Source organism: Scyliorhinus canicula, chromosome 9, assembly GCF_902713615.1.
Source record: "Scyliorhinus canicula chromosome 9, sScyCan1.1, whole genome shotgun sequence".
Classification (NCBI taxonomy): Eukaryota; Metazoa; Chordata; class Chondrichthyes; order Carcharhiniformes; family Scyliorhinidae; genus Scyliorhinus; species Scyliorhinus canicula.
In genome coordinates this window covers 92,768,746-92,781,410 of record NC_052154.1, presented here as the reverse complement: position 1 = coordinate 92,781,410, position 12,665 = coordinate 92,768,746, and the positions used below count along the sequence as shown (strand labels likewise).

Here is a 12,665-nt window from a genome sequence, read left to right as displayed (position 1 = left end):
GATCGGACTCATCAGCCAAGTAAGGATCCACAGAATGCATGACCTGTAACACGGAGTATCTCAGGTGGGCAATCATACCGGCTAGTGAGTCATCACCGCATTCTATCCATTATAGGTCCTTTAATGAAATTAACATCCTCGTGACAAACCAAAGTTAAAAAAATAATTATTTCACCTTCTGTGACTTGAATCTCACTTTATACAGTAAAGTACCCTTTTAATGGAATTAATAGCCTCATGACAAACCAAAGTTGAAAAAATATATCTATCTTCCTTTCATTTTATTTGCTTTTCAGCATATTTATAAATGCTAAGCACCAACACATGAAAAACACGTGACCTGTCTACCTAATCCCATTTCCCAGCACTTGCCCCATATGTTATGGCGTGCCAAGTGCTCATCCAGGTACATTTCAAAGGATGTGAGGCAACCCACTTCTACCTCCCTCGCAGGCAATGCATTCCAGACTGTCACCACCCTCTGGTTTTCCTAAAATCCCCCTAAACTTCCTGCTCCTCACCTTTAACTTGTGTCCCCTCATAACTTGCCCTTCAACAAAGGGGAACAGCTGCTCCATATCCACCCTGTCTGTACCCTTCATAATCTTGTACACCTCGATCAGGTTGCCCCTCAGTCTTGTCTGCTCCAATGAAAACAACCCAAGCCTATCCAACTTCCTTTTGTAACTTAAAATGTTCCATCCCAAGCAACATTCTGCTGGACTGCATCTGCATTCCCCCCGCACCCCCCTCCCCATTGCAATCAGTACCTTCCTATAATGTGGTGACCAGAATTGCACACAGTACTCTAGTACTCAACAAAGTTCGATAGAACTCCAAGATGGCCGCCCTGCTTCTGTAACCTATGCTTGATTGATAAAGGCAAGTGTCCCATTGGCCTTTTTCACCACGCTATTAACCTGCACTTCTGCATTCAGAGATCTTTGAAGAACATGTCAAGGTCCCTTTGTTCATTGGACCTTCCCAGTGTCAGGCCATTTATTGAATACTTATTTGTCACATAACTCCTTCCGAAGTGTATCACCTCACACTTTTCAGTGTCAAATTCCATCTGCCACTTTTCTGCCCATTTGACCATCCCGTCCATATCATTCTGTAACACAAGACACTCAACCTCACTGTAACCAGCCGGCCAATCTTCATGTCATCTGCAAAATTATTGATCCTACCCCTGTGCAGATCCCTGTGGTGTGTCAGTGGACACTGTCATCAGTGGCGGACTGGGTCTAAAAATATTGGTTGCCAGGAGGCGCACCCACAACTACAATGCTATCATTTAATTTTCATAATGAATAAACAAAATTTTCAAAAAATACATATGGAAAAAAGGGTACAATTAAAATTTTTGGGGAAAATATGTGTATTTCTTAGTAATTACAGTGTACATGTACTGTACATATTACTGGCAGTAGATACCAAATGTAAATACAGAATGTTATAATTGAATTAAAAATTTTTAAGTAATTGGTTGATATTTTTAAATAGTTTACTGCACAATTTACACATTAACAGATAGTTCAAAAGCACAATAGAGCATTGCATGCAGTCCACTATATTGTGAGCAATCGTTTGTTTTCGCTAGATGATTGTGCGAATCTGCCAATAATTGCTTCTGCATCCAATTCATCTAATAATTCCTTTTCAATGGATAGCAACATGCATGATTCCAAATTCTCCTCAGACAGCAAATTTCTTAACCTTGTCTTTATGATCTTTAGCTTTGAAAATGTCCTCTCACATTGGACTTGAGTAACTGATAGTGTGCAGATGACTTTATAAAGTTCATAAAGGTTATCATATGCCTTGTCATGAAGTCTGTTGGATGCCAGAATTTTTAGTACACACGATGGGCAAGTGCTGCAAATTTTACAATTGTTGCAACTGGAATCCATATTCTCACCATCATTAAGCAATAACTTTAATACATCAAAGTTTGAAGCAAAAGAAAACAATTCCAATATTACTTGATCTTTGCTGATTTGTGGAAACAGCTTAATAATACCTTCCAATGCTTCATCTTCAAGGCCCTTCTCTGCAATAGTTTTAAACTTTGCTGGGTCCAAGCAGGACAAATCTTTATACAACTGTTTGTGTTGTACAAAGCGTGATTCTAGTGACTGGACAACGTGATCCATTATTAGGTTAAACACATTTACTCGAAAATCAGCTAGAGAATCTGAGGAATTTGTTTAATCATCAATAAGCTCATCTGCCATTCTTTTCTTCTTCCTCTGCCTCTTAACTGGCAATGCTGTTTCCAACGCATCAATTTCCAATGTTTGATTTTCATCCATATTCATCTGTGACATCCTGTCATTACATTTATTTCCAAATTCCAAAGCCTTGCTGTGAACGTTATCAAATGTTCTTGTCTGTCCCTTTAACTTTGTTGTAGCTGAATCTACCAAACTCCATGCAGTAAACATATCTAAACCACTTGTTTGTAGATAATTTGATAACGGGGTTGTAGTTTCAAATGTATACAAGTAAGTAAATGCTGTCAATATGGTTTCAAACTTTAGAAGACTTTGAAGTAAAACATTTGCTTCATGTTTTGTTTTTGCATCAAACTTTTCTGAATCTTGTATCGTTGATAAGCATGTCAATAGATTTACGAAAGTACTGGCAGCGGCATCATCAAAACGTCCAAATATAGTTGTTGCTGCATTGGATTTTCCTGACCATCTGGTCTCACCAATTAGCTTTAATCGTTTCATTTTTTCTTGTCCTAGATGTTTTTCAGCAACTTCTAGCCATACATCCATTCTCTTGTATGATGCTTTCACAAAAATTGCTATATTCTGGAGGAAATTGAAAAAAGAAACTGCAGGCACACTACATTTTGTTGTTTCAGTTATCACCAAATTCAAGACATGGGCATAGCACCATATATGAACATGTTGATTAGCCACATCAGCAATTTTACTTTGTAAACCATTATACTGGCCATAGTAGCTTGCAGCGCCATCTGTGCTATCAGATAAACATTTTTGGGGGTCAATTTTAAGATGCTGTAATGTTTCAATCAATAGATCACAAAGTCCCTGTCCTGTACCATCATTACTTGGCACAACTGAAAGTAGTCGCTCACAGATAATACCTTTAAGCACATACCGAATAATAATGCTAAACTGATCGATGGATGAATTATCTTGTGTTGAATCAACCTGAATAGAATAATATTTTGCTTGAGAAATTTAATGACTAATTCTTTCTTGTATCATATTCTTCATAATTTTGATTAACATGTTTATAGTTGTTTTACTCAGGTATGTAAAAAGTCCACCACGGCCTTTACTTTGAGCCTTTCCTTGTTGCTCTAATCATTTGATTCTTTGTTTAGACTTGTTTTGCACTGCAGAAACGTGAGCTGCCATAATGGGGTCATATTTTGCCATCAACTGCACTGTAGCTAAAAAATTGCCGTGATTCAGAACCTCATTATCTAGAGTGTAGGCCGATTCATTTCTGTGACCTCGAAAAGGAAGTGCTTGCTTGCCTAACATCTTTATGATGTCTATAATCCTCATAGTAAGAAGTCTTACAACACCAGGTTAAAGTCCAACAGGTTTGTTTCAAACACGAGCTTTCGGAGCACGGCTCCTTCTTCAGGTGAATGGAAAGGCTTGTTCCAGAAATGTTTATATAGACACAGTCAGTCACAGACACTATATAAACATTTCTGGAACAAGCCTTTCCATTCACCTGAAGAAGGAGCCGTGCTCCGAAAGCTCGTGTTTGAAACAAACCTGTTGGACTTTAACCTGGTGTTGTAAGACTTCTTACTGTGCTCACCCCAGTCCAACGCCGGCATCTCCACATCATATAATCCTCATGACAATACTTCTCTGCTTCAATACGTCTTCTTTCCTTTTAATTAGTGATGTTGCAAAAAATTTATCTAAGGTGCCATCATTAACCACACTGATATATCGCTGAGCATTTCTGACATGTGTTGTTGTCGATTCATGTAAAGTCAAGCTCTGTAGTCACTGTAGTCACTAAAGCAACGTACAAAGGGTGATGGATTACAAGTGTTGGGAAACTCAAAGGCTAAGCAGTATGAACAATATAAGCATCTATTTTCTTTGTTATATGTTAGCCATTTTCTTGGGACTGAGTCATTCATAATTTTCCTCATACAAACGAGCATCAAATGGCAGATCATCAAGTGGCTGAAGTGGATGTTCAGCAAAAAACTGTTTTAGCTTTGCTCGTGATGGATATTGGAAGATTCCAGTAATTGATCTTTCATTTTCTTGCGTAGGTTCATTTACACAGGATGTGCTTCAGAAACCAAGTCATTTATGCTTGAAGGAATATCTGATTCCCTGTCACTAGTTGAAGCTATGTGTTCAGATGTTGCAACTACAGGCAGTACAGATACCGGAACAAGGAAGCCAGAAGAAATATTGGGCCTGGGTTGATTAATAATGGATGCACTAGTATTTGTCTCTACATTCAAAGTAGCTCTTCTCTGTTCTTGTAACTCGCATGTCTTTGCATCATCACCATGAGCATTGTTTCTTGCTTCTTGATTATTTGTTGCAGAACTGGATATTGATGTGGATTGTGCTTGTGGTATTATAAACTCTGTAATAGGCCTGCATCGCTTGGCTGGTTCCTTCCTTTCTGCTTCTTTTTGTTCTTTGCGTTTTAGTGACCCAGATTTATGCTTTTTCTTTTCCATGCTGGTAGGGGTAATATTCCTGAAATAAAAACTTAATTAAAAATAGCCCACATTGGGAAAAAATTAATATTGATGATTGCAAGAATAACTTGAAGGAACGCCAGATAAACCCCTACTTGATAAAAAATATAAAATAACTTACTTACACTTCAATAGGCTGGTTTAGCTCACAAAGGCTAAATCGCTGGCTTTTAAAGCAGACCAAGCAGGCCAGCAGCACGGTTCGATTCCCGTACCAGCCTCCCCGGACAGGCGCCGGAATGTGGCGACTAGGGGCTTTTCACAGTAACTTCATTGAAGCCTACTCGTGACAATAAGCAATTTTCATTAGTCAATACTACTGTGGCCTATGCAGCTTCAGAAGAGGAGACAATCCACTGTCCAGTGTTCACACCAGCAAGCAACTGAGACAACTGTTGAAACTTAGAAGTTTGGTCCGACTATAGTAAGACATTAAGAATGGTCCCATGACCAAAGTTAACATGTCCAGTTTGATACCAGTGTAGTGTTACAAGTCGCAACCCTTTGAGTTTACCAATTATGGCTTATCACTTCAATATCTTTGACCTCATGATTCACGGTCAAAGGTACCACTTCTCCTTTTCGGTGACCTCACGACCCTATGTACTGCTTGATATCCTTCAAGTTGCCGACCATCTCAAATCACGAACTGTAACTTTATCTTTAAATTCACACACTCTTGCTGAAAACGTGGAATTTCCTTAATTATGCCCGTCCCGGGCCCCCCTATTCCACATCCTTCCACTACCTCCCCTGCTTCGTTCCTTTTCATGCACTGCTTATTTGTGTCCTGTTCTCTTTTTTTTCTTATTCCTTTTTATTACTAAAACAGTTGTCTGTGTTTGTTTCTTTATTGCATTTCTTTTTGATATAGGGGGCCCACTTCATTAGAGGCCCACTTGCCATCGGGCAAGCTGACACCCTGGTCAGTCCGCCATTGACTGTCATTAACTTCACCCTCTGGCTTACTGTTCAGCCAATTTTGTATCCTTATCAAGTTAGCTTGTATCCTATGTGCATTTGCCTTCTTTCCAGGGGAGATTGCGGAAGCAGATACATTAATGGCGTTTAAAATGCATCTTGACAAATACATGGATAGAATCGGTATATAGGAATACGACACAAGGAAGTGCAGAGGGTTTAGGCCAAGGTTGATATCATGACCTGTACAGGCTTGGAAGGATGAAGGGCCTGTTCCTGTGCTGTATTGTTCTTTGTTCGTATCAGTCTCTCACGTGGGCCCTTGCCCCAGAACAACAGATCAGGAAAATAGACAAAACAATCAGACTAGATCCAATGATCAATATGAAGGCAACAGTATCCAAATAGAGCTATCAGGAAACCGATAGAACCAAGAGTATTAGGGGAGTCGAGGAGGAAGCTTAGAGAGAATATAGCAATTAATCCCTTCCATTCTGACATAACACATGGAATCCATTAGTTCCATGCAGATCCAATGGGCTTTATCGGAGAAATGGTGATCACAGAATCCCTACAGTACAAAAAGAGGCCATTCGGCCCATTGAGTCTACACCGACACTTGCTCTGGCCCACAAGCTGCTCCAGATCTAAAGCAATGTAGTTCACTCTTAAATTCCCTCCAAAATGACCGATGAAATGTTTTGGCGCAAGGGCAATTGGAGATGGAAAATAAATACTGACTTTGCCAGCGATGCCCACACCCAGTGACAAATAATTAATAAACTATCCGATTCCAGCTGGCTCTGCATGTTCCCGGTTAGCTCTATGTGCTGCTTGTATTTAGTTCCTGTTAATGTTATCCCAATTCTCTGAACTTTTTCCAGACCCTCTCGGTTCGATCTGTTTCATAATAATCTTTAGTGTCACAAGTAGGTTTACATTAACACTGCAATGAAGTTACGGTGAAAATCCCCTAGTCGCCACATTCAGGCACTGTTCAGAATGTCCAATCCACCTAACAAGACGTCTTTCAGGACTTGTGGAAGGAAACCGGGGCACCCGGAGCAAACACACACAGGCTCGGGGAGAACACGCAGACTCCGCACAGTGACCCAAGCTGGGAAGCAAACTCAGGTCCCTGGAGCGGTGAAGCAACAGTGCTAACCATTGTGTTACATGTCCCATTGGATACTGCAAATTCTGTTGGTTCTATATCGTCCTGTTAATTGTGAATGGTTCTATTGCTTTTATCACGGTTCCTTTTGACTTTTGGTTTTTGCAGAGTAAGACAGGACCAGCGGGAAACAAAAAAAAATACAAACAGCAGGATATATAGAGAGTTATGAGCAAAGAAACGGGATTCTGATTGATTCGAAGGGAACCAGGCATAGGATATTTTTGATTATATTGAAGTGAGTGGTCCCAGTCATAAAATAACTGGTCTGGGAGAAATTGAAAGGACTAACCTGGTGCTAGACAGATCTGACATTTGTCATGCATGACTAAAAGGGCTTCAACAGAAAGCATAGGATCATAAAGAACTAAGGATCTAGGCTGAACTGAGAGTCATTAAACAAGATTGAGAATGTTCATGGATGACTGAGGGGGTCTGGAAAGAACGGAGACTGTTGGAATAATGTCACAGATATCTCAGTAATGAATGCTTAAACAATGACACATGGTGGCCACAGATAAATAGTCTGGAACCTTATGGTTCAGAATCTGTTTGTCCCCTTTGCATTGGTTGGTAAGTCAGTAACTAAATAAGCACCACCATACCAAGTATGAAAGCGCAGCTCAGTCTTGTCAAATGCACATCATGCGACATGTGGGAAGTTGTGAACACTTCACGTGGCCGAGACGATCACATGGGCAGGAGGAATCACCAGCTGCAGAAATTGAGACCTGGGTTTTGGAAGTGAAGAGGCTGCTGAATCCAAAATGTTGAGCACATTAGGGAAGTGGTTACATCACAGATCAGGATCCTGCAGCCAAGAGGGAAGAAATTCAAGAAGGGCCAAGAAGCCAATGCACGAGTCCTCTTGAGTCGACCTCGCTCATGAATCGGCTTTCCATTTGGTTCCACAGGAGTGTGCAGCAACAACCAATTTCGGGGTTCAGCCGAAAGGGACATAAGCAAGAAGACTGGAAGTAGGGGAATTTGAAAGCTGTGGAAATAGGCAATGGGCCGTAACTTTCTGCTCGCAGCTGCAAGCCACGGGCCGCCGATTTTAAAAGAGAAGTGTGCGCTCTAACCTGTGCTCTGACGATGCGATGAACCTTCTTTTCACTTCGGCAGCCTGGAGCGTCCAGCGCTGCAGTCCACGCAGGCTTGGGGAGGCCCATTGAGGGCTGGCATTTAAACAATAGATTAGATAGAAAATAACAGGTAACTTTTTTAAGAAGTGTTTTAAAGGTATGTAGACATTTATAAAAAAGTATTTTTGCCCTTTCTTTTAAATTGACATATTACTTTGTTGTAAATCCTTTTAAAGTCATTTTTAATTTATTTTTTATGATTGAAGATGATTATTTATAAATGACCTGCAAATGCTCGCATTCTAAGCATTGTCTGGCATCTTTGACTTTGTCTATATATATGTTTCTGGAACATACCTCTTCATTCACCTGAGGAAGGAGCAGTGCTCCGAAAGCTAGTGTTTGAAACAAACCTGTTGGACTTTTAACGTGGTGTTGTAAGACTTCTTACTGTGCTCACCCGAGTCCAACGCCGGCATCTCCACATCATATTTATAAATTAACGTCGGTTTGGTTATTTGTTTTAAATCTGTGAAACTATTTAAATCTGCATGACATTGTTATATAATTTTATGTGTGGCACTCCTAAAAATGTTTGTATGTTTCAATTTAGATCATAGTCGTAAGATTTTAAAAGCACTTTTTGCTTTTTGTTGTCACTGTCCTTGTGACATTGGATCTTTTATTATTAGAGTTTATAGAATTGCTGCAGTGAAGAAGAAAGCCGTTTGGCCCATCAAGTCTGCACTGACACTCTGACACCCTGTCCGCATGACTTGACTTTGGACACGAAGGGTCAATTTATGAAGGCTAATCCACCTAACCTGCACATCACAGATTATCATAGAATTTACAGTGCAGAAGGAGGCCATTCGCCCCATCAAGTCTGCACCGGCTCCTGGAAACAGCATCCTACCCAAGGTCAACACCTCCACCCTATCCCCATAACCCAGTAACCCCACCCAACACTAAGGGCAATTTTGGACACTAAGGGCAATTTTATCATGGCCAATCCACCTAACCTGCACATCTTTGGACTGTGGGAGGAAACCCATGCGCACACGGGGAGGATGTGCAGACTCCGCACAGACAGTGACCCAAGCTGGAATCGAACCTAGGAGCTGTGAAGCAATTGTGCTATCTACAATGCTACCGTGCTGCCCATCATTGGACTGTGGGAGGAAACCAAAGTACCCGGAGGAAATGCTTCTGGCACGGTGGCACAGTTATTATCAGGGACCCGGGTTCAATTCCGGCCTTGGGTGACTGTTGGTGTGGACTGTGTATGTTCTCCCCATGCCTGCCTGGTTTTCCTCAGTCCAATGATGTGCAGGTTACGTGGATTAGCCATGCTAATTTGCCCCTTAGTGTCCAGAGATGTACAGGTTAGGGTCATAAATAGGGGGGCAGTGGTCCCAGGTAGGGTACTCTTTCAGATGGTTGGTGCAGACTTGATATGCTGAATGGCATTCTTCCGCACTGTTGGAAGTCTATGGTTCTATTCTGAGGTTCTACAAAACCCATGCAGACATGGGGAGAATGTACAAACACCACACAGTCACCAAAGATCCTAATTGAACACTCGTTCCTGGTGTTGTGAGGCACCAGTGCTAACTAGTGCCACCATGTTACCTGTGTTAAATATGTTTCTGCCTTGTTTACTTCAATTAATCTTATTCATTTATAATTATGTCAGTTTACTGATGTTCCAGTAAGACATTTGTAAAAATATGTAAAGTTTAATGTAAAACATTTATTGAAAAAATAGTTAGCATTTAACTTTTTTTCAGCTGAGGTTCTACAAAAGGGTTGAGGGAAAGGGAGGGAGGATGTAGGGTGGAAGGAGATGTACGGAAAAGAGGGAAGGCAAGAAGGGGAAGAGGAGGGTTTTGAAAATTGTTACCTGACAAGCTCAACATCCGAAAGCAGCAGCTGCTGAAGTACAATGCCTTGGCACACATATCCTCTGACATTATTTTGGGATGTTGTTTAGCAGTACTCCCTTATGGTTGGGTGATTGATTCGCTGTAATACCTGTCAGACAGATAGTTCACATAGGCTTGCATATAGCAACTAAGCATTAAACTTTTTAAAACCATTTGAAATAATCACTGAGGCTTCTAAGGATGAACATTACATTGTGGAGGCTCTGCTAAAAAAAAGTTGCAAAATCCAAATGTACTTTAGCTCTGAATCAGCTGGGAAGACAGGTTTGCTTACATTAGTGTCTTTGAAGGAGTCAATTTCACCAGTATCGAGGCCATGATCTCCAAAACCAACTCCGCTGGGCAGCCCTTATGCCTAGAATGTCAGAGTCCGACTGACAAAGCAAATCCTATTCACCCAGGTCAATCATAGATTATCATAGAATTTACAATGCAGAAGGAGGCCATTCAGCCCATCGAGTCTGCACCGGTTCTTGGAAAGAGCACCCTACCCAAGCTCAACACGTCCACCCTATCCCCATAACCCAGTAACCCCACCCAACACTAAGAGCAATTTTGGGCACTAAGGGCAATTTATCATGGCCAATCCACCTAACCTGCACATCTTTGGACTGTGGGAGGACACTGGAGCACCCGGAGGAAACCCACGCACACAGGTGGAGGATGTGCAGACTCCACACAGTGACCCAAGCCGGAATCGAACCTGGGACCCTGGAGCTGTGAAGCAATTGTGCTATCCACGATGCTACCGTGCTGTCAAAGAAGAATCCCAAACAAGAGGAGGACAAAGAAAGCTCTTCGAAAACACATTGTAGGCTTTCTTCAAGAAATGGAACATAGATGTCAATTTCTGGGAGACCTTTGTTCAGAAGAGACCTACTTGGGTGAACCTCCTGATTGAAGGGTCATAATTCTTCGAGAACACCCCATGGCAAGAGGAAAAGGAGCCTGAGAAAGGAACACACGCAACTTAATGTCCAAGTACTGGTGCCACCTTTTCAAAACCCTGCCAAGTGAATGACTGAAGATGCAGCTCTAGGATTGGGCTCATCAGACATGCAAGGACCCACAGAACCCACGACAAGAAACACTTAGTATCTTAGGTGGACAATTGTAGCCGTTAACGAGTGATCACCACATTCTATCCATTATAGTTCCTTTAATGGAAATAACATCCTTGTGACAAACAAAAGTTAAAAAAAATAATTTTCACCTCTGTGGCTTCAAACTCGCTTTATACAGTAAATTAGCTTTTAATGGAATTAACAGCCTTATGACAAAGCAAAATTTTTAAAAATCAATATATATGTTCCTTTCATTTTATTTGCATTTTTAACATGTTTAAAATATCTTTATAATAAATCTTTATTAATGTCACAAGTAGGCTTACATTAACACTGTAATGAAGTTATTGTAAAAAACGCTTAGTCGCCACACTCCGATGCCTGTTGGGTTACACAGAGGATGAATTCAGAATGTCCAAATTACCTAACAAGCACATCTTTCAGGACTTGTGGTAGGCAACCGGACCACGCAGACATGCAGATTCCGCACAGACAGTGACCCAAGCCGGGAATCAAACCTGGGGCCTTGGCGCTGTGAAGCAACAGTCCTAACCAATGTGCTATAATGCCGCCCGTAAATGCTAAACTCTAAAAACATAAAACTTTAACCTGCTAAAAAAAATGTTTCCCAATGTCTCCTGCCTCTGCTAGACAGAAATATTTCTGTGCAAATAAAAAGGTGTAAAATCTCACCAAACGTCCACAGGGCTTCATTTAGTAAAAAAAATGCAGGTGAAGAGTTTAAACTTCACGTGCTTCCAGTGGGTATGCCTGGCTGCCCACAATTCTGGGTTTCCATGCCACGCATGTGCACGCACCAGCGCCTTACGTTGTGAGTCATGCAGGAAGTGATGGGTGAGTGCCCCCAGACGAGATTGGAGGATCATTTCTTCCCTCGTTTGTGCCAAGGTGAAGGAAATCCCCGAGTGTTTGCAGGATATTCGTACGGGAAGTAGTGGTTCACATTGGTACCAACTGCATTCAGGAGATAAAAGGGAGGAGGTGCTGAAAGCATATTTTAGGGAACTAGGTAAGACATTAAAAAGCAGGGTCTCAGAGGTAGCAATCTCCTGTTCAGCACCAGGTGTTAGCGAGCATTGAAAAGAAGGTTAGAGTTCATGCATGTGTGGCTAGAAAGATGAGTATGTGGGAAGTGATTAAGGTTCCTGGGACCAGTTCCTGGAGATGGCTGGACCTGTACAAGCAGGACAGTTTGCACATCAATGCATCCAGAACAAAAGTCCTTGCCTGGGTGCTGTTCTTGATAGAACATAGAACAGTACAGCACAGAACAGGCCCTTCGGCACTCGATGTTGTGCCGAGCAATGATCACCCTACTCAAACCCATGTATCCACCCTATACCCGTAACCCAACAACTCCCCCCCTTAACCTTACTATTAGGACACTACAGGCAATTTAGCATGGCCAATCCACCTAACCCGCACATCTTTGGACTGTGGGAGGAAACCGGAGCACCCGGAGGAAACCCACGCACACACGGGGAGGACGTGCAGACTCCACACAGACAGTGACCCAGCCGGGAATCGAACCTGGGACCCTGGAGCTGTAAGCATTTATGCTAACCACCATGCTACCGTGCTGCCCCTGCTACCATGCTGCCCCTGTTGGGAAAGTTTATACTACCTCGGAAGGAATGCTGGACCTGATAGTATACCCACAGCACAGCCATTTTGGTCAGTATGTTTCAAGTCCAGCAAGAGAGTGTGCAGTTCTGCACATAG

At 41.8% G+C, this 12,665-nt stretch overlaps 1 long non-coding RNA gene across 1 annotated transcript; it reads right to left on the bottom strand.

The window, feature by feature from the left end:
* Positions 1 to 2,772: 2,772 nt before the first annotated feature.
* Positions 2,773 to 9,933, bottom strand: LOC119971533. Its single transcript, XR_005461866.1, has 3 exons — positions 9,816 to 9,933; positions 7,910 to 8,005; positions 2,773 to 2,822 (listed from the first exon to the last, which is right to left on the bottom strand). It is a non-coding gene; the product is annotated as an uncharacterized LOC119971533 (long non-coding RNA).
* Positions 9,934 to 12,665: the final 2,732 nt, after the last annotated feature.